Here is a 24,421-nt window from a genome sequence, read left to right as displayed (position 1 = left end):
GTTATATCAGAAATATCCTCTTAAGAATTCATGGTTTTGTCTGTGGCTCAGAGTCCTATAGTTACACCCATCAATCCGCTCTTGTGAGGAGCTGAAGAGCTGAAGATAAGGCAGCGAATCTATTTAACAGGACAAGAAAATCAGCAAAGCACCTTCTGTAATTACTGAACATACCACTCTATTGATTCTACACTTCAATGAATTGCAGGTCATTATGTAGCAGTTGATAACTGCAGCACAGAAAGAGGACTTCTAGTACAACAAGCAGGGCCCTCTGTAGAATGCCCTGCTGATTGAAAGGAGACACATTTCAAACTCTGATCATCCATCTCTTGTCGCATTTATTGTTAGCAGGGGCAGGATACAGTGGTAACAAAGGAAACTCATAGCATTGCTGTTCCCATTGTGCTATGCTAGCCAAAGGAAGGAAAGGAAGGGATCAATAGGACAAGAGAAAAAGCAGGTGGCTAAATGATGCAACAATTTACCTTGGGTTTATCAATGCAAAAATAAAATTCAAACAAACATAAAACCCCGACAGAATCAAATGGTCTCAAAGATAAAAGCAAAGCACAAATGAACCTCCAGGTTCTGAGTACATTTGGAAACATTTCAAGTGAAAGGATTGTTTCCTCACCAATCTTTGCAATGTTAAATATCACTTCTCAAGTTATGGGCAAATGGTAGTTTGTGAACTAACATAAAGCCCTGCAGCATGCAGTCATTCAGCTTCATATATTTTATGCCCAGGCCTACCACAGCTGTTGAGCTGAAACCAGAACATATAACTGCCCCTTAACACAGTAAAAATTGTGTCTTCTAGATTTTGATCTGTAGAAAACTGGAACTTCATTAGAGATTGAGCTTGTGAGTAGTTTTTAAATGGTAAGTTGCCATGTTGTAATGTGCCGTGCAATGATAGGGCGTGGCTCCTATCACAAAAGCCCTGTATAACACTTTGGGCCTGGTTTATGCAATTCATCCACTTCCCAAAAGTGCCAAAACTCTTTCCTGCTCTGAAAAGATAGAATTCAAAACTGTGCCAGAGAAATGAAGGGCTGGATTGTGATTTAACAATCTATGCTGAGATGTGTAGCTGCACTGTCCCTCCAACACACCAGGGAATGAACTGTGATTCTCAGTTCATAAACTGGTTCCTCTTATTCCAGAAGGTAAATCTAGACTATGCCAGCAGACCACTTCCCTGGCTCAGCTGTGCTGGCTGACACAAGAAGAGTTAAGATTTCCACCTGCCCACCTGTGTGGGGAGTGGGAGTAGTAGGCCCATGCTGGGAGCTACAGTGTATGTAGCCTACACAAGGGAGTTAGAGACACCTGACATTCCCTTGTTCCCCTGCATGATGATCTTTTCCTAAGCAAACAGAGACGGTGGTGCTGGCTATGGGGGTTGATAATGGAACACAAAGCCTTTCACTGGTAGGGAGCCCAAGGCAGTTGTAAAGGAAAGCAGGGGAAGTGAGTCTCCCTAGTATTCTCTGTGCTGGTGGAGAAGCTTGCAGGGAGTGGCGAAACTCCTTCAGGGTCAGGGACTGCCCTGGGAGAGGAGTAGAGAAAACTCCCCTACAGCAGAGGTAGCTGGATGGTAGAAAGTACTAAGAGCTCTGCAGGAGCCTGGAGAAAAGGCTTTGGGAATATGATGCTGGTACATGGTACACCCAGGAAGAGGCTGTGGGAAAGGCCTAATATAGGACAAGATAGGAAGTAGTCTAGGGAGGCAGCCAGGGAGTCTGTGTACACTGGCCTGAGCCTTTTATTAAAGGGGCCCTGGACCAGAACCCAGAGGCGAGGGAGGGCCTGGGCTCCATATTGGCCTGCTGATGAAGGTGGTGTAGAAATTCCCCTGTCACCAGGGGTAAGGATTATTGAAATCCTCTGATACAAGGAGTAAGGACAAAGGCCCAACATGGGGTTGGCAAGTTATTGTTTGGACTCTTTGTTAACCCAGGAAGGGCCAGGAGGCTGGAGGGCTGAGTCCCAAGAAGAGGTGGATCACCAGCAAGTCTAAATGGCCTTTTGGTGGTGGCAACTGAGCGGAAGGTCCTGCAACTCTTGGCCCGGGCCTGGCCACAAGGGAGTGCTCTGGAGGTGAGTCATACTCTTCCATAACTGTTCTGCATATAGTCATGTATTTGCCCTTTATATATGATATATTTTCTATACTATATGTGTATATAAATAATTAATTCCAAGTATAATGTCAGACCATTTTCAATTAATTTTTCCCTTTTGAAAGACCCAGTAGTTTATTCTTATTCTAGCATCTCCTCCTCAAATTCACTTGGCTAAAACATGCAGTCTTAACCAAGCAAAACTCCAAAAGATTTAAAGTGGATCTACAAGTCCCTGGGGCTCTGATTCAGCAAAACACTTAAGCACGGGCGTGAGTCTATCCCTGCTTAGTAAATCACATAAGCCTGGGCCTAAGACCCATTAAAGTCAATGAGATATAAGCATGTGTTTTAAAGTTGAGTACTTGCGTAAATGGATTGGTGAATCAGGGCCTGAAATAGAAATGCAGCCCTAAAGGAGATTTGGCCCAGTATCTGATCTATATTTAAGGATCTCCAGAAGAGGTACCAGACTGTAACCAGTGGCCAAATTCTGCGCCTCTCAGCTTGTGCTCACAAATGGGCATAGGGCAGTGCAGCAAAAATAAAGGCGAAAAGTCTGACCCAGAAATGTTGCTATTGATTCTCTACCAGATGCTGCAGTTCTTTAAACTCCTGTTCTCTTGAGTGCAGCTCTTTGCAGGAGTGGAGTTTATAAAATGGAGTACACCCAGCCAGTTGTGGTCAGTTGTTTGTTTCTTCTCAGCTTGGCAGCAGGGCCAGTGCAACCATTTAGGCAACTGCGCTAGGATTGGGGGGTGCCATTTTCTTCGGGAGCAACCGCAGCGGCCGGATCTTCGGCCGCCCGGGTCACCACCGGCATTTAGGTGGAGGGAGCTGGGGCAGCGGAGTGCGGGGAGGGCCTCCTGCAGCAAGTAAGGGCAGAGGTGGCATGCAGGGGAACTCCCCGCCCAAGCTCACCCCTGCCCCGCCTCCTCCCGAGCACGCCATGGCTGCTTCACTTCTCCTGCCTACCTGGCTTGCGGCACCTAAGCTGATTGGCACCGCAAGCCTGGGTGGCGGGAGAAGTGAAGCAGCCACGGTGTGCTCAGGGAGGAGGCAGGGCGAGGGTGAGCTGCTTCACTTCTCCCTCCTACCAGGCTTGCGGCGCCAATCAGCATAGGCACTGCAAGCCTGGGAGGCGGGAGAAGTGAAGCGGCCACGGCGTGCTCATGCTCGTGCATGAAGCAGGGGTGAGCTGGGGCGGGGGGGGGGGGCGCCTCAGGCCGGAGGGGGGGAGCTGCTGCAGGGGGGGGGCCTCAGGGTTGGGGCGTGGGGGGCAGGGAGGGCGCAAGGTGGAAGTTTCACCTAGGGCGTGAAACATCCTTGCACTGGCCCTGCTTGGCAGTCAGCACGGACACTACTCCTATCTTCAGGAGAGAGTGCTTTGATGAAGAGTGCTGGTTATTGGGGACGCATAGTAATGCGAACGCTAAGGGGAAGTGAGGATTTTTCTTGTATTGGCCATGAATATGTCTGCATAAGGAGACTGTGGCGGCATGAGATATAAATAGCGGATGTTAAAGAGAGATACTGACAGGATAGATAGATGGGAGAAATTATCCAGTGAGCTGTTCTGCAGATTTATCCCAAACAGTGCTATGGAGCACTGTAAGATCTTAGATCATCTGTCCATATATGTGGCAGCTAGATGGGTTAACGTGGCACCAGGGCAAATTTAATTCTCAGTTCTGAATGCTCTCTTTCGTGTTAGTGAGCTTGCACAGCTTGTTGGGTTAAGCCCACAGTTCTTAGCTTTTCCTACCCCATATTGGAGAAGGGAAAAGAAAGCAGCAAAATCAAATATTTCAAGGCTTTGTAAGTAAGTGATGGGACCTTTACAGCTGGATTCAGTGGCAAGGGATGGCAATGAAAGGTCTGGGGAAGGGTGCGGGGGGATTTTTGGTGGCAGAAAGCCACTGCAACTTTGCCTTTGCCAAGGAATCCTCAGGTGCCCAGGAAATGGCTGGAGAAAGGAGTGGTCAGGAGTTATGCTGATTCAACACACCCACTGGAAGTCCTCCAAAGGAGCCCCACCAGTAAGTTAAACCTGCCTGCTAAATGTAGAGCAAGGTGTGGCAACCCCATCTGTGCTCCCTCATAGTGAATTTCCCCTAGGGGAAGAGAGGGCCGGGCTGACACAGGGAGATGTAATTTGCACACCTCTGTGCCAAATATCTACAGGAAATCTAGCCCTTGCTATTAAAAGTGTTACCGAAAATCTGCTCTGTCCAGGCGGTCTGCTTGATTACACAATAGCCCAGCAGAGCTATTGTTACAAGTGGACATACCACGAACAAATATGGCCTCACAGGGAATATTTGTTACACGTATTTTCAATTCTGTCTGGATACACAGGAAGAAAAATAATGCGTTTTCAATCTGTTAGGTGCAGCAGTGCAAGAGAGAAGTCAGCTATGTAGGGATGGGCTCAGATGATCCAAAATATAAAACAATATGCAGTGGGGGAATGGGCAAGAACAAGTAGAGAAAGAGAAGAAAAGGCTTGAAATTTTAGTGTGATTAAGTAGAAAATGGCCTGGTTAAAACATACGTGGTTTGTGTGGCGGGATTTTTTGATGAAGGACATGAGCCAAAGTCCATTGAAGTCAGTGGAAAGTTTCCTGTAAACTTCAGTGGGCTTTGGATCAAGCCCATAGGGAGATGAGAAATGTAGGCAGAGAATAACAAATGAGATTCAATTTGAGAACATGCAAGCTGGATAATGTTACTCCAAAGCACACATTCAGAAGGAGGCAGAAACTCACTGTATCAGAAAGACAGTGGCCAATTGGAAGAATGACAAATGTACTTGTGTGGCTGGCAGGAATGGCTTTCAAGGAAAAATTAAAAGTTAAATATGTCTAGATATGACAGAGGGGATAAAGTCTTGAAACCAGGGCCGATGAGAGGGGTGGGGAAGCCGGTACAAATTACCAGGGCTCGGAGGTCTGGAAGGGGGCCTAGGGCCCGGCTTCACTGGCCTGATTTAGCCAGTCCATCCTTGCTGGGGGGGCCCAAAAAATGTTTTCACCGGGGCCCAAACGCACTCTTGGCAATCCTGCTTGAAACCGCTTGGAAACTAAAGCTGGTACATAATGCAGCCCCTCACTTAGGCTGAAATTCACCCCTGTGCAGGGGACAAGCCCGAGAGCTATGCACTGTTTAAGTCACACCCAATTTTAAGAATTGAATTGGTACATATTCCTTGTGCTGGACCTCTGGCAAGGTGAATTTCAGCCTAAGTCAGTGGGCTTTCACAATGAAGGCGAGGTCATCAATGCTTTAGGAGTTGCTGGTTGCCTGTGAATTTAATCTTGAAAGGGTTTGGGATCTTATTACATCAGAGACTGCCCCTCTGTCTATGAGTCACATATCCACCGTTGCAACCAGCGAAGAGGTTTGAGCTGGACTTCCCTAGTTACAAATGGGTGAGAGCTTCTGACTGAAGGCCCCTCAACTGTCATTCCTTTGCCCCCTTAGTGCACTAGAGCCTTATTAACTTTCTATACGTACGAGCTCATCTTTTTCTCCCGAGCACTCAGGGTATGTCTACGCTGCAATTAAAAACCTGGGGCTGGCCAGTGCCGGTTGACTTGGGCTCTCAGGGCTCAGGCTGCAGGGCTGTTTAATTATAACATATACATTTGGGCTCAGGATGAGACCAGGCTGCAGATAGAGCCCAAACATCTACACTGCAGTTAAATAGCCCTGTGGTGTGAGCAGCATGGGCCAGCCGTGGGTTTTTAATTGCAGTGTAGACATACCCCGAGGGACAGGCTGTCTGGCGATATGTTTTATCTGAAGCATAGGAATAGGGTGGGTGTTTACAGATGAGTGGTTCACTATTTATTGTGTTCATGGCATAACCACAGAAGTTAGATAAACATAAAATACTTGTTCGGGAAGGCTGCAACATAACACTGCTTTAGTTTGTAAAATCCAGAACCTAATGCACAAGAACCAAAAATGGAGAGACAAAGCAGGCTGCTCCCTATGGTAGGGAGTCACAACTCAACCTGCCTTGCTCTAGGATGGCTTTTTGCAGGTTGACTGCTCCTGAATACTCCACTTGCATGGTTCCCTACAGAGCCTCCTAGCACACAAGCAGGGCCAGGAAACATCTGCCAGCTTAAAGTGATAGCTTGTAACTTGAACACCGTTTTCAATACATCACATTCATCACTCTGCATTATTGACATTGTAAGCTCCTCTCACCACCAGTGCCAGACCATGGGATGGGGGCACCTGCTATGTAACATCCTTTAGACATTGAAAGAAATGATCTAATTAATATTCGAAGGCTGTGAACTCCAGGGAGATCTGGGAGTTCATTATAAAGGTATAACCAAGAGTGATGGAATGAAATTACGAAAGGGAAACATTAGACTGAGCTTTCTGACAGTGAGATTAGTTAGTCCATTGATTAATCTTCATTCCGCTTCATTGCCATGTTTAAAATTAGGCTGACTGTATTAGGGAATGTACAGCAGGGATAGGGTGCCCAGACAGCAAGTGTGAAAAATCGGGACCGGAGGTGTGGGGGAGTGTAATAGGAGCCTATATAAGGAAAAGACCCAAAAATCAGGACTATAAAATCCCTTAAAATCACAACATCTGGTCACCCTAAGCAGGGAACATACTTGCACAGTCAGGGAAGTGAGCTACTTGTCCAAACAGGCCAAATTCAGCCCTGGTGCAAGAGGGCACAACTTCATCGCTTGAGGCTTCCCTGAGGTTCGTCTGTCTCACTCAGGCATCTGAACTGTCCCAGGAGCCTCAAGAATTGGAGAGAACAAATGTGGCATTAAAGGCTCCTTGAGATCCTCAGTCAAGTGCAGCTCCGGCAGACTCAAGGACCTAGAATCAAGGACTCACAGAACCATTAGACTAGTAGCCGACTGTGTTGAACACCAGATGACTATTAGACCCCAGTAAATGTGGCTTCAGTAGGTGTATGCACAAGAGAGAATGACTTGGCAAATTTAACTCAGACAAATCTAGCGGCTGTGTAACTACCCCAAAATTCCTTAATCAATTAAAGGAATTGTTTTCAAAATAATATGTGAAACTCTCAAGGAGTCTTTAGGTGTTTAAATAGCCATTTAATGAGATGGCAGTAAAAGTTATACAGATATTAATTTTACTAAAACTGCTTATTGCTGTTTGTTAAATACAGTTAATGCTCTGTCAACATTTCCATTAAAACGACAAATTCAAGGAAAGACACATCCTATCTAGAGACTTCCCTTTTATGACTTGCCAGGGTAAGAAAACATCATTCAGACTCTTCCTCTAAAACCTCTTTGACGGGTGGCTGCTAGTCTCTTCTGGCCACGAATCAGGTAGTGTTATAAAAGCAATGTTGGCAATTCTTGTCAATTGCATTGAATTGTGCAATATGTGATGTGTTCCTTAAAGTCCCAGCTCCTGGAGTCATGTGACTATATGAATCTCGTGGTTGCAGAAAAAAGTTTGAACATGTGAATCCTAAATACTTCAAAACCAGAAGGCAAATAAAAAGAACCTACTGCTAATATTTCATTATTATTAAGTCAATCTCATGGGGTTTTGGAAGCCTGATTCATGGTTATTGAACATTCAGACATGGCAATACAATGAAGCTAGAAGTGCCAGGTTATTCTTCATCTCTTCTGACTGCTTGCCTCTGTTTTTCTAGTTATTGTACATGCTGGAACAAAGTTCCTCATCATGCAGGCTTTGGAGACTGTGCATAGTACCATCTCAGTACAACCACCACCATCATCACTGACACACCCACTGCAAAGAAACCAAGTTGGTGGCTTCTCCAAGTACACAAGGTTGTCTTCAGCTTGGCCAGACCTTAATGCTCCAAGGCCTTTCTGAAGAGGTTTCCATGCTCAGGTAAGAACATAGGATCAGGGGTTCTGCTGGAGTTTGTGGTGAAATGGAGTCTGTAGCTGCTGTTAAACAGGAAGGAGGTGAATCTAAGATCCACCCTGAAAGGAGAGCCACTTTTGCCTGAGTTGATTTGAAAAGAGCCTGATGTCCCACCTTGAGGGATGGAAAGAAGCCTTGGAGCAGTGTCTTAATTTCTTAAGAAACAACAGACACCCAGTGGATGCTGGACACCTAATTCCTCTCTGTGCCTTTGAAAATCTCCCACTCCGTGTCTCACCTGCTCTCTCTCTGCTGTCTCATTTGCTGGGTACAGGGCAACTAAGTTTTTTTCTCAGGCAGTAGCAGTGGTCAGGGAGCTGATGTGATTCTCACACAGACCCTCCTCCTGTGTGCCTCAGCTCTGGGCATGGAACTTGACAGATAGCTCACACCTCTGCTTTGGGGGCAAGCTTGCTGCAGAGAGACAGGGAGCCCAGGCAATGAGAAGAGAAGAGACTGAGTGAGGTACTTGGGCACCAAGGACTATTTACTCTACCCCCTGGCAAAAGAGGCCCAGGGATTAACTGCAGGTAGAAGACAGGGCAGAAACTAGGAAGACGTACACTCTTCACTAAGCTGGGTGGGATGAAGCTCTTTTGGTGATTTCCTGGTCTGCTATTTCTTTTACTTTTTTAACAATCCTATCAGCCCTGCTTTCTCCCGTCTGCCACAGGAGTTAATGCCCATTTCAGTTCCCTCCAGCTCTCAGACATTTAATAGCTTGCGGGTCTGTCTACACTAAGCAAACTCTATGTTGGCAGAGCTACGCTGGCATAGCAAGAATGTAGAAGCAGCCTATGCTGACAGAGGGGGGTTTTCTATTGGCATAGTACCACTGCATCCCAGAACAAAGCACTCTTCTGTTGATATAGCTCCATCTACACTGGGGATCATATCAGTGTAGCTATGTTAGACCAATGTATCTATGCCAATATAACTTTTCAGGGTCAATCTGCCCTTGGACATCCTCAGCAGCTGGGCGTGAGGGAGAGACAGCCAGGTACTGTGCTCAGACCCTCAGGGAACAGCCCTTTCATTCTTCCTGTGGGCTGGTCTGTGCTTGAAAGTCATATTTGCATAGCTACGCCGACATAACCCCCAGAGTAGATGCAGCTGTGTCAACAGAAGAGTGCTTCCATCAGGGTAGCTAATGTCATTCGAGAAGGTGATGTTTCTGCATCTACAGAAAAACCCCTTCTGTCTGCATAGGCTCTGTCTACATTACAGGGCTCTGCTGGTATAGTCTCTGTAATGTAGACATAGTCTGTTATTAAATAATAATTCCCTGCTCACTGGCCATTAGCAGTGCCCATCACTTCAGCTAATGATTATAAAGGATCCTTTTGTGCAGAACACCTGAACGTATTTATTTTTTTAAACTTCCATCAACATGCAATATCCACGTTATTTCACAGTTGCATGAGGTTAAAAGAACAGGACTTGGCTCACTGTGTAAACCCTCTGCTCACGGTCCATACCACTTGCCTATATAAAAGCTTGCACACGTAGCAAATTTTGCAATGTTGGAGGTCTGTGTTACAATGTGATCATTCTCCCAGCTCTGATAGATCTGTTTGGTCTTGTCTGTGTAGATGGAACCTAACTATTTTCAGAGCCCTGTAAAAACCTAGGACCTAACTACAGTCTCAGTTACATCTAATGTTTTTCCTAAATTCTGATATGTGATAACATTAGAATCATGGAGACACAGACAACAGGTAATTTAATGTGAGAAGGTTTTAGAAATAAGGTCTAGCTCCTCAGTTGTGAGTAGGCAGCAGCAGGGGCGGCTCTTGGGATTTTGCCGCCCCAAGCAGGGCAGGCAGGCTGCCTTCAGCAGCTTGTCTGCGGAGGGTCCGCTGGTCCCGCGGCTCCGGTGGACCTCCTGCAGGCAAGCCGCCGAAGGCACCCTGACTGCCGCCCCAAGCACGCACTTGGCGTGCTGGGGCCTGGAGCCACCCGTGGGCAGCAGGGTGAAAGTGGCAGGAATCCTGCTTTGTTACACCATTGTAAAGCAGGTGTAACTTCATTTACTTCAGCTTTTTCACCAGTGTAACTGAGAGCAGGATTTAGCCACAAGCAGGCAGGCCTCTCACTGCTCACAAGAATAAGACTGGCAAGCAGGGGTGCAAACTTCTCTAGTCAATCATGCTCACAACTATCCTAGCTTGCGACTCACATCCTGGAGGGGAGTCGTAGCTCTTTTTAAGGTACCAGGTGGACAGTTTTTCTTTTAAGCTTTATTTTTTGTAGTGGTAGTGTACTTTTATAATACAACCTCTGAGCATCCTGAAAGGCTCGCTATCTGTTCTTCCTCCTGCAGCGAAGAATGACTCTGCAGCACTGACTTCTCACAAATTACTGACCATACAGGAGGTTTTACTACTTGTACCCATCCACTCTGCCATACAGCTCAGGGAAAAGGGAGCTGAATCGAATGGAGAATAAGAGCAGCTGCATGTTTTCACCTGTTAGCTGAGACATCAAATGGGCCGGACAAGCAAATAAGAGGCATCACAATTCAGGCTTTTTGTGTTTTGATGTGAATTGCATAATAAGTTGAGTTATGTAAACCCATGAGAAATTGTGATGGAAATGTCAGATCCTTCTGTTTACGACACAGATGTTGAGCTTTAGCAAAATTACCAGTCTAGCTACAGAAAGGAATCTAGGATTGGTAAGCATATAACAAGTGTAGTCTGAAAAGTTATCTCAGGACAGGCATAAGAGCCAGGAATTCCTACATTCTAATACTAGCCCTGACACTGACTGCCTGTTTGGCTGTGGGCAACTCACCTAACTACTCTGCTTCAGTTTCCCTATCTAAGAGGTGGCTGAGAGTACTTCCCCATTGTGTGTCCCAGGGATATTGTGAAGATTGATTAGCTAATGTTTATACAGTGCTTGTTCTAAGTCTTAGGCCTGGTCTACACTATGGGGGGAATCGATCTAAGTTACGCAACTTTAGCTACGTGAATAACATAGCTGAAGTAGATCTACTTACCACGGTCTTCACTGTGGTAGGTTGACTGCTGACGCTCCCGTCGACTCCGCCTACACTTCTCGCTCTGGTGGAGTATTGGAGTTGACGTGAGAGTGTTCGGCAGTCGATTTATCGCGTCTTCACTAGATGCGATAAATCAACTCCCGCTGGATAGATCGCTCCGGAGGTAAGTGTAGACATGCCCTCACTGTATATCAACAACTAAATAGTGACTTCTCTGTAAAGGCTAACAGTGCCCTCACCCCACCCCAGGGCTACCTGCCTTCTTGTGACTATATAGCAACATTTCTGCAATAAGCCATTTGGACTGATTCCTAGAGTTTTGAAAAGTTTATGGATTCTGCCAATTTTACAAAATGAGATTTTTCTTCTCCAAAATAAACCCCCTATTTACCAGAGGAGTGTCACAATTATTTCTTATTTCCATTTTTGCCCCTTTACCATTTTTTGGGGCTGACAGATACAAAAGCAGGGTGGTCACTACAGGGACAAGTCCTGAACTTGCTGAGCTGATGGCAAAGCTCTTGTTGACATCCAAGGGACTAGGATTTGGCAGTCTTCCCTCCCCAAAGCCACCCAGCAGTATTACATTCAAGGTTGATAAAATAAAAAGCAACGTATTTAGTGTATTTTAAATGGTCAAAGTTATTTTTTCCTCCTTGTGCTGGTATTTTTATTTTTTTTACTTTTGCACAGCTGGCCTTGTAGCATATGTCCAAGGATACCTCAGTCATGTGTTATATGACCTGACATTCCACTGGCTAAGGAAATAGCTTCTGGTGCACAGTCTAGCATATACACATGAACATATTAAAGGAGAGCAAGACTTTCATGGAATGTAGAGTTTTTCCTTTTTATAAGGAGATCATCAGCATGCACCGTGTCTTTCTTCTATGGCTATTTTTGAACCTGATTCTGCTCTTATAGTGGTATAAATTGGAAGAACCTCCATTGAAGCCAATGGAATTACAGTGGTTTAAAATTGGTGTCAGATCAGAATGAGGCTCATGGACTCTAGTTGGTCTTGCACAATATTACACTGGTTAATGGCCTAATTCATTCAGAAATATGTGCAACATTCACTTCACATTGCCGTCTACAGATTGTTTTTTCAGAAGATGTGCACACTTTTCTGATTCATTAACTGCATTCAGTCCAACACAGAACTGCTTGCACTTCTCCATCATGCACACAGAATGTGGACAAATTCAGTCCATCAAACAATCGCAAAACATACACAGTAGCAGTCTAGGTTAAAGATATCAGCTGCCATGTTTAACTGAGAGTTTAAAAGTTATACAGTATTTGCTGAAATCTGTATCAAGCTGTTCAAGAACAATGACGTGTCATAGCAACTATGCTGTCATATGGTGCGCTCAATGGGGAAAAAACATTAACACAAACTGTCCACTTGAAACTTGTCAGACCAAATTCACCCCCAGTGATTTTCCAAAGGCTTCCCTGCAGTCCTAGCAAACATGGATTTGGCCATAACGTTTTGAAATAAAATGTTATTTGAAAAATACTTGGTGGGCTTGTTCCAGGAGCATGACCTGAACTAGTCACTTAGTGGTAAAGATTGAGTGAATGAGCTTTATTAATATATCATTCTTCTTGTAGAATCCCGGAGTATTTTGTAAATTAAACAATATGCAGGGCTCAAACTACCCATCAGTCAGATGCAGCCATTTCTGGGAAAGCAGAGTCAGTTATATTTCTGTCCTCAAATGTACATACTAGCATTAGACTCTATGGGCCATATTTTAAGCACCCGCTCATGGACCAAATTTTAAAAGTGCTTGACTTCCATATGAGCACTCAGCAGTTCCCAGTATGATGCTGGGTATTTTTTAAATCTGGCTGTGTATGTTTGCTGACCTTATTGAAGGAAGGATCACAGAGCAAAATGGAATAATTTTGCAACATACGGGCTCTGTTATTTATTTTGATTACAGTGGGGCCTAGAAGCCCTAACTGAGATCAGGGTTCCATTGTGCTAGGCACTATGTAGTAAAAGAAAATCCGTGCTCTGAAAAGTTTACAAGCCCAAGGTCCCCCACCCCCCAATTCCTTTTGTGGAGGTGAATCAAGTCCCATGTAGTCAGAGTATCTATATTACACCACCTGATCTCTACTGCAAGCACTTCCACATTCTTCTAATACAGCATGTATTCCCTATTTCTGGAGGCATCACAACAGAATGGATCAAACAGCAGTCTGCTCTGGTGTTGTAACACTGTTTGCACATTTTATTTCCATTGTCCAGATACCAATATAACTACCAATTGGCCTGGCAGAGAGGTGGGGTATTGCTGACAGACCCCAGTTGTCAGGGGGCAGCATTGGACCTGAGATCTTTGGACCTAAATGCATCAGCCTCTGTCTACTGCATGAGTTAAAAAGCTACCTGTCTGTTAGCCAAGGATATAGCAGACACATCAGTCTCTAGCTAAAAACAACGAGGAGTCCGGTGGCACCTTAAAGACTAACAGATTTATTTGGGCATAAGCATTCGTGGGTAAAAAAACCCACCTCTTCAGATGCATGGAGAGAAAAATTACAGATGCTAGACATAAATATTTATGCTGGCATCTGTAATGTTTCTCTCCATGCATCTGAAGAAGTGGGCTTTTTACCCACAAAAGCTTATGCCCAATAAATCTGTTAGTCTTTAGGTGCCACCGGACTCCTCGTTGTTTTTGTGGATGCAGACTAACACGACTACCCCTCTGAATCTCTAGATGGTCTAAGTGCCTCTAGAGGCGGATCGAACACCACACCAAGCAGGCATGGGTTACAGTGGCACTGCATGATATCCCTACAGTACAAGGGACTGAATCTGATTTCACTTACACTGGTTTACACTTTGTGACTCAAGTGACTTCAGCGGAGTACTGCAGATTTCACCAGTGTAGGTGAGATTGGAATCAGACCTGTATAAAGTTTGTCTTAGTGCCTTAACAGGTCATAGACTGTAAGTCTTGTTTTTAAGAAGGCAATTTACCACTGGGCTCACCAGCTCCTGGCAGGGCTGCGACTTGAGACCTATTACCAGTGAGAAAATGTAATAAATCTTGTGATGAGAGAAATTGTACTGTACTCACTTTACTACAACCTCCCCCGCCCCTCAAAAAACAACAACAACAACCACCCCCTGGGCATAATAATTGCATAATGACACAGAAGTGGGTCCATGAGTTCCAAGCCACAATGTCCCACGGGGCAGAAGCCAGGAGCCCCAGCGCCCCCACGGAGCAGAAGCCCTGAACTCTGGCACCATGTGGGGATAAATATGGGAGTCCGGAGCCCCAGCCCCCTGTGGGGCTAAAGTTCTGAACTCCAATGCCCCACTGGGCATCTGGAGCCCCAAAGCTGGGCATCTAGAGCCCTAAGCCCCACAAGACTAAAGTCCAGAGCCCACAGAGAGGTAGAGCCTAGGTAAAGTTACACTCTGAGTACCTATGAGGACGCTTAACGGTGGGAACCATATATTACATCCTGAGTACCCATGAGAGAGGGTTAGGAGTGGAATCTTAAATTGTGCGGGTAACATGAGTCCCAGTGCCCTGCGGGGCTGAAGCCTGGAGCCCTGGTGCCCCATGGGGCAGAAGGGTCAAGCCCCCCCCCACACACACCCTGGAGGGCTAAAGTTGGGAGTCCTGAGCCCCAGCACCCCACTGAGGCAGAAGCTCCAAGCCCCACCACCCTGCAGGACTAAAACTGGGAACGCTGCGCCCCTATGCCCTGTATAATTACCTGACACTTTCAGGTAATTAAGCAAAACTTCTAGGTTTTGTCATTTTGAAAATAGCAATAGCAACATTTTCATGAATTTGTTTGCAACTCAAACACTGCAGCACTCTGCCAGTGCATGAGAACCTGAAAGTGAAATTGACTAGAAACAAAAAATGAAACTGTCTAGTCTATTTTCCTTTTCCAAGATGAATGAAATTTTAAAAAGGAAACAGGAAAAAAACATCAAAAACAAATTAAATTTTAAACATTTTTTTACTGGGTACACTGGCCACGGGAGATATTTTCCTTTTAAATTTTAACCTGAGATGGCACCTTTATAATCTATGTAGTTTTCTTTACTCTTTGCAAATGTGAATAATGTTGATTTGTTTAGTGCTTATACTGTTCTACCCCAGGGGTTCTCAGTGTTTTTCTTTCTGAGGGCCCCTGCAACATGCTATAAAAATTCCAGGGCCTAGCAAGGGGGCAAGGCATAGAGACAGGGCTCCTGGATCCAGGTGCAGGGAGGCGCCAGTCACTGAGCTTCAATCGCAGGACGGGGGGAGCCTCAGGGCTTCTGCTCCATGGGGCTAGAGGTTCAGAGCTTCTTTAGCCCCATTAGGCTGGGGGACTCGGGGCTTCTGCAGCACCAGGTGCCAGAGTTTGGGGTTTGTGCCCCAGGGGACACCAATGCTCAGGGCTCTCAGCTTTAGCCCCGTGGGGCAGAGGGTGAGCTCCAGGTTTTAGCCCTGCTGGGCTCTGGGCTCGTGGCATTTTCAGCTCAGGGCTTCTGCTCCTCGGGCCACTGCAGCTTGGGGCTCCCGGCTTGTATCCTGTGAGTGTTGGGGCTCAGGGCCTGTGGGCCTGTTGTGCCCCCCACCCCCCCGTTGAGAACTGCTGTTCTATGGTATTATATAGTGCTTGATTCGCTGTGTAAATGCGGGGCGCGGGGGGGGGGGGGAACTTCACTGAACCTAATGGGATAAAACCAGGGTGAGTGGAAAATCAAGCCCATTCTCTGCCCCAAGAACTTGCAATGTAACAAACACGGCGTGGGGTGGGGGGGGAGCATTTAGCGGGGTTTTTCCTTCTCTTCTCTCCCCCTGCTATTGATAGGTTCGTTTTTGTGGCCTTCCCAACCCGAATGACTCCCACATGGACGAAGATAAGTAAAGTATTTGTGAGAGTTCACGATCCTGGCCGGTCCCGCTCAGATGAGGATTCACCCCTCCCCCGCTAGCTTGGCGTCCTTGGAGTACAAGCAGCAACAGTCCTGGGGCGAGGAGTAACCCGCTGTCACAAAAGGAGAATCTCCCCGGGAAACAAACAGCCCCGGCCCAGCCAACTCCAGCCAGTTCCCTTCCCAGGGCGGCGCCAGCAGCCGCCTGCCCGGTCCCCGGCCATTTCAAAGGGAAAGCTGCGCCTTGCGTCTTGCAGCTCCTGGCTGCCCCAGCGGGCTGGTGTTTCCAGCTGGGGTGGGGGTGGGGGCAGATATCTACCACCCCCCGCCGCTGTAACAATAGATGGCAGAACTGCCTGCAGCAAACAGCTGGCGTCTAACTGCCTAGCCGAGCATGGAGCGGCTCGGCCCGGCTCGGCTCGGCTCAGCAGCTGTTATTAACCGAACCGTGCCCGATCTCTCCCCCAGACTGCAGCGCTCGGGCTGCGCAGTCCAGTGAAGGGCGATTCGGTCCCCGGGGCAGAGATGCTGATGGAGCCTTTGGCTCTTTGTCCCGTCCCCCCCCCCCCCGCGCCCGGCACCATCCGAGCCCCGGACTCTAGGAGAGATGGTGCCGGAGACAAAGGCGGCGCCACAGCTGGCGGCCGGGGCGCAGCTGAGGGGCAGCGCCGCGCTGACAAAGGAGCGAAGTTTCTTTACCTTGGGAGGTGCCTTTAGCTCCTGCCTGGCTCGTCCGAATCCATCGGCTACTCTCGGGCCGCCTCTGGGCTGGCAGCACCTTGCCCCCCGCCCCGCACTGGGCTGCGTGTGCTGCGGCTCCCCGCCTCCAGCTGCCCGGGGCTGAGTGAGGGGGGATGCCCCCGGAGGCAGCCCTGGACTCAGATGCAAGGCTCGGTGCCTTCCCCAAGACTTTCTGCGCCTCCCTTGCTGTCTGGAGAGCTGGCCGATCCGACCACGCAGTGCCCGCAATCCGCTGGCGGGTACCGAGCTCTCCAGCTGCTTCGCCTCTCGGGATTTCAGCGCAGCTTCGGCATTTCATGCGACCCTCTCGCTTAGCTCAGCGCGCGTCAGTGAAAGAAAATAGAAAAGAAAGGGCTTCGAGTAGTGGATTCGCTGTGTAATGGGACTAGACGCCTAACACCTAGTAGTGACCCTGTGCTTTGCCGTCTCCGAGCCTTTTGCTGCTCATCCATCAATCCTGTAACTCCCTTTATGGTTTATCAATGTATTAATAACAAGGAGACAGAAATCTGCGGTCTGATTTCTACCAAATACTGGGGGGGGGGGAGGAAACTCCAGCACTTTCTAAGGTCTTTAAGGTCTGCACGAGGGTCCTAATGCAGCACACGCCATTTGATTAGATTCAGGGAGCCAAATTCTGCTGTTTAAAGTAATTCTGTTGAGGTCACTGGAATGACTGTGTATTTGAATCTTTGTACCGGAGCTATGGCACTGACTTCAGCAGTGACCGAAGCAGTGGTGTATATTAATTTACACGTGGGGTGTAGGAGGGTTAAAGTACGAATAATACTTCAGTCTTATGCAGTGCTGTGCTGGCTTCATCCATCCAGCTCAAAGTGGGTTACAAAAGAAATTGAGCATCATTCGCTATCCACATTTTTAGACAGGGAAGCTGAGGCCTTACCTAAGTTCACACAGAAGCTCAGGGTATGTCTACACTACGGGATTATTCCAGTTTTACATAAACCAGTTTTGTAAAACAGATTGTATAATGTCGAGTGCACGCGGCCACATTAAGCACATTAATTCGGCGGTGTGCGTCCATATACCGAGGCTAGCGTCTATTTCTGGAGTGTTGCACTGTGGGTAGCTATCCCATAGCTATCCCATAGTTCCCACAGTCTCCCCCGCCCACTGGAATTCTGGGTTGAGATCCCAATGCATGATGGTGCAAAAACAGTGTCGCGGGTGATTCTGAGTAAATGTCGTCACTCATTCCTTCCTCCGTGAAAGCAATGGCAGACAATCATTTCACGCCCTTTTTCCCTGGATTTCCCTGGCAGACGCCATAGCATGGCAACCATGGAGCCCGTTTTGCCTTTTGTCATTATCATCGTATGTGTACTGGATGCCGCTGACAGAGGTGGTACTGCAGTGCTACACAGCAGCATTCATTTGCCATTGCAAGATAGCAGAGATGGTTACCAGTCGTTTTGTACCCGTCTGCTGTGCCATTGTAAATTGGCGATGAGATGACAGTTATCAGTCATTCTGTACCATCTGCTGCTGTCATGGGTGCTCCTGGCTGGCCTTAGCTGGGGTCAGCCAGGGGCGCAAAGACAAAAATGGGAATGGCTCCCCAAGTCAATCCCTCCTTTATGGTTTATCTAAAATTAGAGTCAGTCCTGCCTAGAATATGGGGCAAGTGTACTACAGAACCAGTGTGCCAGAGAACCAGAGAGCACAGCCTCTCCATGTCAGATCCCGCAGAAATGATGAGCTGCATGCCATTCTAGGGGGTGCCCCTGCAACAACCCCACCTGTTGATTCCCTTCTCCCCCAACCTTTCTGGGCTACCGTGGCAGTGTCCCCCATTTGTGTGTTGAAGTAATAAAGAGTGCAGGAATAAGAAACACTGACTTTTTAGTGAGATAAAATGAGGAGGAGGCAGCCTCCAGCTGCTATGATAGTCCAGGCAGGACATTAAACGGTGGCGGGGAGAGGAGCCTAGCATCCCGCTGCTATGATAGTCCAGGCAGTACAGAATCTTTTCTTTAGACATGAAAGGGGGGGACGCTGATGGAACTCAGCCCCCAGTTGCTATGATGAGGACGGTTACCAGCCGTTCTGTACCATCTACCGGGAATGACCGGGAGTCATTCCTATTTTCACCGAGGCGTCCCCAGCCGACCTCACCTGAGGCCAGCCAGGAGCACTCATGGGCTGATGATGACAACAGATAGCAGTCATATTGTACCATCTGTCACCCGGGAGGAGAGGGGAGAGGATGCTGCTATTCATTGCTGCAGCACTGCGTCTACCAGCAGCATGCAGTAGACATAGGGTGACATATAAAAAAGTCAATAAACGATTTTTTCCCTTTTCTTTCACGGGGGGGGAGGGAAGGTAAATTGACGAGATATACCCTGAAACACCCCGGACATTGTGTTTGACCCTACAGGCATTGGGAGCTCAGCCAAGAATGCAAATGCTTTTCAGAGACTGCGGGGACTGTGGGATAGCTGGAGTCCTCAGTACTCCCTCCCTCCCTCCATGAGCATCCATTTGATTATTTGGCTTTCCATTATGCTTGTCACACAGCACTGTGCTGTGGACTCTGTATCGTAGCCTGGAGATTTTTTCAAATGCTTTGTCATTTCGTCTTCTGTAACAGAGCTGTGATAGAACAGATTTGTCTCTCCATACAGCGATCAGATCCGGTATCTCCCATACGGCCCATGCTGGAGCTCTTTTTGGATTTGGGACTGCATCGCCACCCATGCTGATCAGAGCTCCACGCTGGGCAAACAGGAAATGAAATTCAAAAGTTTGCGGGGCTTTTCCTGTTTACCTGGCCAGTGCATCCGAGTTCAGATTGCTGTCCAGAGCATTCACAATGATGCACTGTGGGATACCGCCTGGAGGCCAATACCGTCGATTTGCGGCCACGCTAACCCTAATCCGATATGGTAATACCGATTTCAGTGCTACTCCTCTCATCGGGGAGGAGTACAGAAACTCGTTTAAAGAGCCCTTTATATCGATATAAAAGGCCTCGTTGTGTGGATGGGTGCAGCGTTAAATCGGTTTAACGCTGCTAAAATCGGTTTAAATGCGTAGTGTAGACCAGGCCTCTGTAGCAGAGGCAGGAACAGACCCTGGCTTTCCTAATTTCCAGACCAGTGTCTTAGCCACTTTATCAATAAAATTACACCAGCGATGAATATGGTCCCTGCTGTTAAATGATCTGGAGTAGGAAAAGATGGGTTAATAGTAACCAGCATTGTATAACTGCCCTTTTTTCCCAAGGGTATGTCTATGCTGAAATAAAACATTGGCGGGTGGCCCCTGTCAGCTGACCCAAGCTCACAGACCCCACAACAGGGGAGGGTCTCAGAGACTGGGCTCCAGCCCAAGCCTGAATTTCTACACTGAAGTTGTATAGCCCCTTCGCCCGAGCCCTGCAAGCCTGATTCAGCGGACATGGTCGAGCCATGGGTATTTTATTCATTCTCCAGGTGACCCTTTAAAGTCCTGTACTGCAGTGTTGCACTACAACATGTAGTATATATTTCCAGCTATTGGTTGGTTTGGGTTTTAATTAGAATTAATAGGCTATACTGATGACAAATATAATCAACTAGCTAATGCGGGGTCTCCAACTCAAATGACCACAAGGGCCTCATGAAGGCTAGTTCATTGGCCCGGGGGCCACATCACTGACACACACACCCCTGCTAACCCCGGCCCTGTCCCCACTCCACCCCTTCCATGAGGCCCCACCTCTTCCCACCCCTTCCCTGGCCCCATTCCAACCCCTTTCCTGAAATCCCCACCCCAACTCTGCCCCCTCCCTGCCCCCAGAGGGTACATGAGGGTCCGGTGAGGGCTCAGGGCAGGGAGCTGAGGTGCAGCAGGGGGTTGGGGTGCAGGCAGGGGGCTCAGGGTGCAGAAGGAGCATGGGGTGCAGCAGGGGCCTCAAGGCAGGGAGTTGGGATACAGGAGGGGTGTGAGATATGGCAGGGGGCTCACAGCAGGGGGTTGGGGTGCAGCAGGGGATTGAGGTTCAAGCAAGGGGCCCAGATCAGGGAATTGGGGTGCAGCAGGGGGTTGGGGTGCAGGCAGGGGGCTCAGGGCATGGGATTGGGGTTCAGAAGGGGTGTGGAATGCAGAAGGGGGCTCAGGGCAGGGGGTTGAGGTGCAGGCAGGGGGCTCAGGGCAGGAAGTTGGGGTGCATTGGGGGTTGGGGTTCAGGCAAGGTGCTCAGGGAAGGGAGTTGGGGTGCAGCAGGGGGTTAGGTGCAGGCAGGGGGTTCAGGGCAGGAGACTGGGGTGAAGAAGGGGTGTGGGATACAGCAGGGAGCTCAGGGCAGGGAGTTGGGGGAGCAGGGTGCAGGAGGGCTGCAGGATCTGGGGTAGCAGCGGCACACACCGGGGCCAGGGCAGGCTGCCAGCCAGCTTTGCAAAAAGATTGAACTTTAGGGTGGAAAGCCTACTTTATTAGCTAGAAAAGGTAACAATAAGGTTAGTTTACATTTTATTATTTTGTTTTATATTGTAACCATTTGTTTCCATCATTCTCTCTTGTTTCTAGTGGAGCATCTCTTGTTTCTTAAATGAACATCCTTTTGTTTTATTAGAAGTGCTCCCAAGCGCTGTGTGTTATACAGGAGCAGTGGTTTACAGTAAAACGGGTAAAATGGCTATGTTGTTCCTTTGGGAGACAAGGATCTGGGATTTCTGTGAGTAGGCGGGGTCAGGGGCTGGATATCACAAGGGAACTTTTCAAGGAGACTCAGGTATGGGGTGCATCAATTGCAACGCAAAGACAGTGCTGCCATAGCCCAGAGGACAGTGCTTGAGTGGCTGGTAGACTGGTGGTGCTAGGGAGCTAACACCCAGCTACCACAAGCAAGACTCCCTCACTCTGGAGGCAAGGGTAACAAGGTAGCTCCTATCACCCAGGTGTAGCATGAATTTTCATACTTGAAGGAAATACCAAATCAGATCACTGTGGTTAGTATATTGCACACTGGAAAGGCCACATTACAGTCTTGATCCTTCAAGTCCTTCTGTCATGCACAGGAGGAAGCCCAAGGAGGTTGTTGCCTTCCAGTACGAATGTGTGAGCATCAGTGAGGTTAAGCACCCGGCTTAGTTCTCCTCACTGAATGTAAGTTAGCCTCATGCCCCTTTTGTGTCCACTCTCGTATTCTCACAGGGTAAAGAATGGAGCTGTCTTAAAAGACATGACCCTAAGTGCCATTCTCAGCATCCCGATGAGGCAGCGAGATGTTACTTCTGCTCCTAGGCATTTGGTGGCTGCACGGCAGCTGACTCATTAATGCCAGATCAGGTTCTGCTCATCAGTCTTCCCCCCTCGCCCTGATTCATTCAGTACTCTGCCCCTGCACTGTGCAAGCTCATGTCCTAGGTGGGAAAAATGATCCCTCCTCATTTGTTCCTGTGTAATAAATTCTTTATGGACAAAGCCCAAAGGAGCTGTTTCTGGTAGCTTAGCTATTTTTATAAGATGTTACACACGTGTTTGCTTCTGTGCTCAGCAGCTGCAGCCCCGGCATCACTTCAGTCATGTGTTGTCTCCTGGACATACATTGCAATGTGAATTGTTATTAAGAAATAAGACTGCTAACTCTGATAACAAGGCAATAATGTGGCTGAATGAACAACCAATTAGCCTAAAATCTTAGTAGCTTATTCAGAGAAGGGAAAGCTATCAACAGGAGACATATTGGCTTCCAGGCTCTTTTCTCACCATTATTTGAGTAAAACAGAAACAGTATAAGAGGTTTTGAACTTCATGAAAAATAATAAAATTGGTCAAATCAGGGAATAAATTTGATAGGAAACTATGGAAAAGGTAAAGTTAATCAAGGCAGATGGAAGAAGCAATAGGATAGTGCTGTTTTTAAAGTGGAAATATATTGCCCTGGACTGTTGGAAGGTAATAGACCTCTAGATGACTGTAACCCGTTACAGGGAACTTGTGTGTTTTCATGCTTGTGTCCTGTCATTGTCCACAGATCTGGGAAACGGAGAAATTGGAATTGGTCAGTGAAGGTTTTTCCCTCTCATCATTCAGAGCTGGAAAAAGGTGAGCAGGTTGAGCTCTTGAAATAGAAAGTGGGCCACATTCTCGGCATACCTACACACTTCCCCATTTACATCCATTCAGGCTTTGATTCATTGAAATCGATGAGAATCTTGTCTTTCTACTGACTTCAATAGGCTTTCATTCAGACACATAAAGAAGTAAAGAAATTAGTTAACAGAATTGTATCTCGCTTCTGCTATGTCAGAGCAGAGCTACCTGGGGCGGGGGGGCAGGGGAGGGCAAGTGGGGCAATTTGTCCTGGGCCCCACAGGGGCCCCCAAGAGAATATAGTATTCTATAGTATTGCAAGTTTTTTTTATGGGAGGGGCCCCCGAAATTGCTTTGCCCCAGGCCCCCTGAATCCTCTGGGCAGCCCTGTGTTAGAGGCTAGTATAGCAATGTAATACAGCCAACCTTTGGCCTTTTGACTAAGAGACCAGTCTCTCTGGAATCAGTGAAACCCCCTCTGCTAATTCCCCCTCTGCTACCTGCTTATGCAAAAAGTTAATTTGGCGGTCTGTCTGGTAGGGGAGAAACAACTCTGTTGCTCAGAGCCACCAGCCACAGAAATAGAAAGGAAAAAGAAAAATGAGGATGGTTTAGAAATGTGGCTAACACAAGAAATAAAAAAAAGAGAGAGTGTGACCTGTCCCGTATATTAAAACCTGTCAACATTTAAAACAAGGCTCCTGTTGTCAAGGGGCTAAGTTTTCATAAAGGCAATCCTCACAGCAGCAGTAGGCGGCTCTCCTTTCTATTTGATGTGTAAATAGAATTCTTCAGAGCGCTATATTTGGCTGACCATCATGATATTCAGCAAATATACAATGAGGGAAGCTGGGTTAAAAGTCCCAAAGTGGGTGAAGGTGTCATTAAAAGAGAGAAACTGCCTTGAACAACAGAGTTAAATGGATCAGACATACATTTGGACATACATTTGGTTTTTCAAAAGGAGAAGTACAATTGAAGCTAGGCGCAATTGCTTTAGTTTGCACACCATGGCAAATGGCTCGAGCTGCAGGAGACCTGTAACAGCATTGCAAGAGAAGTAATCTGTCTGTAGGGAATAACTGTTCTCAACGAATTTCAATGTATTTGGTCTCAACAGGCTCTTCTTCAATCAAAGTGATTTGAGTGCATCTGTTCTGACGCCTTTCTTCCCTCCCCCTCACACCTTAAACTACTATTTAATGTAGACAGTGTGAGGAAAATCCAATTCACATTTTAAGTTTTCAGCTCCCTCACATCTTTTATATGGAGAGACCTACATGATCTTGATGTATTCACTGTAATGAGATTACCTTTCAAGACTCCAAGGACATAAAGAAATTAGTTGTGTTTAGTGACCTTATGCAGCAATAGCTTCATCTTTTGGGCACTGACATTTATTCTTCTTATTCTGACACATGTACAGCTAGACTCTGACCTCTGTCCCATACTGTCTGCCTCTGTCTCTCGCTTCCTCTCCATGTCCTCTAAAGAGTTCAGTCATATTAAGACTTTCAAAGTTCCTTGCACAGTCAAATGGAGAAATTCCAAACTTAAAACCTGTTTACTACAAACCAAACACAAGCCACCACCCAGTTGCATATATTCTGCCATTGTCCCTTGGGCCAGGTGTTGGCCAATTGCAATGTTAGACTCACTCAATTCTTG

General features: G+C 47.2%; 1 protein-coding gene across 1 annotated transcript in view; it reads right to left on the bottom strand.

Moving 5' to 3' along the window:
• The window catches only part of KANK4 (KN motif and ankyrin repeat domains 4), a 54,271-nt gene extending 37,224 nt beyond the window's left edge, over positions 1-17,047 (bottom strand). Inside the window, exon 1 of the mRNA XM_030573759.1 lies at positions 16,670-17,047. The gene's annotated coding sequence lies outside the window, so the exon portion shown is untranslated. The remainder of the gene's footprint in view (positions 1-16,669) is intronic.
• Between the last annotated feature and the right edge of the window lie 7,374 nt (positions 17,048-24,421).

This window comes from Gopherus evgoodei, chromosome 8 (assembly GCF_007399415.2).
Source record: "Gopherus evgoodei ecotype Sinaloan lineage chromosome 8, rGopEvg1_v1.p, whole genome shotgun sequence".
Taxonomy (NCBI): domain Eukaryota; kingdom Metazoa; phylum Chordata; order Testudines; family Testudinidae; genus Gopherus; species Gopherus evgoodei.
This window is presented reverse-complemented; position numbering and strand designations above follow the sequence as displayed.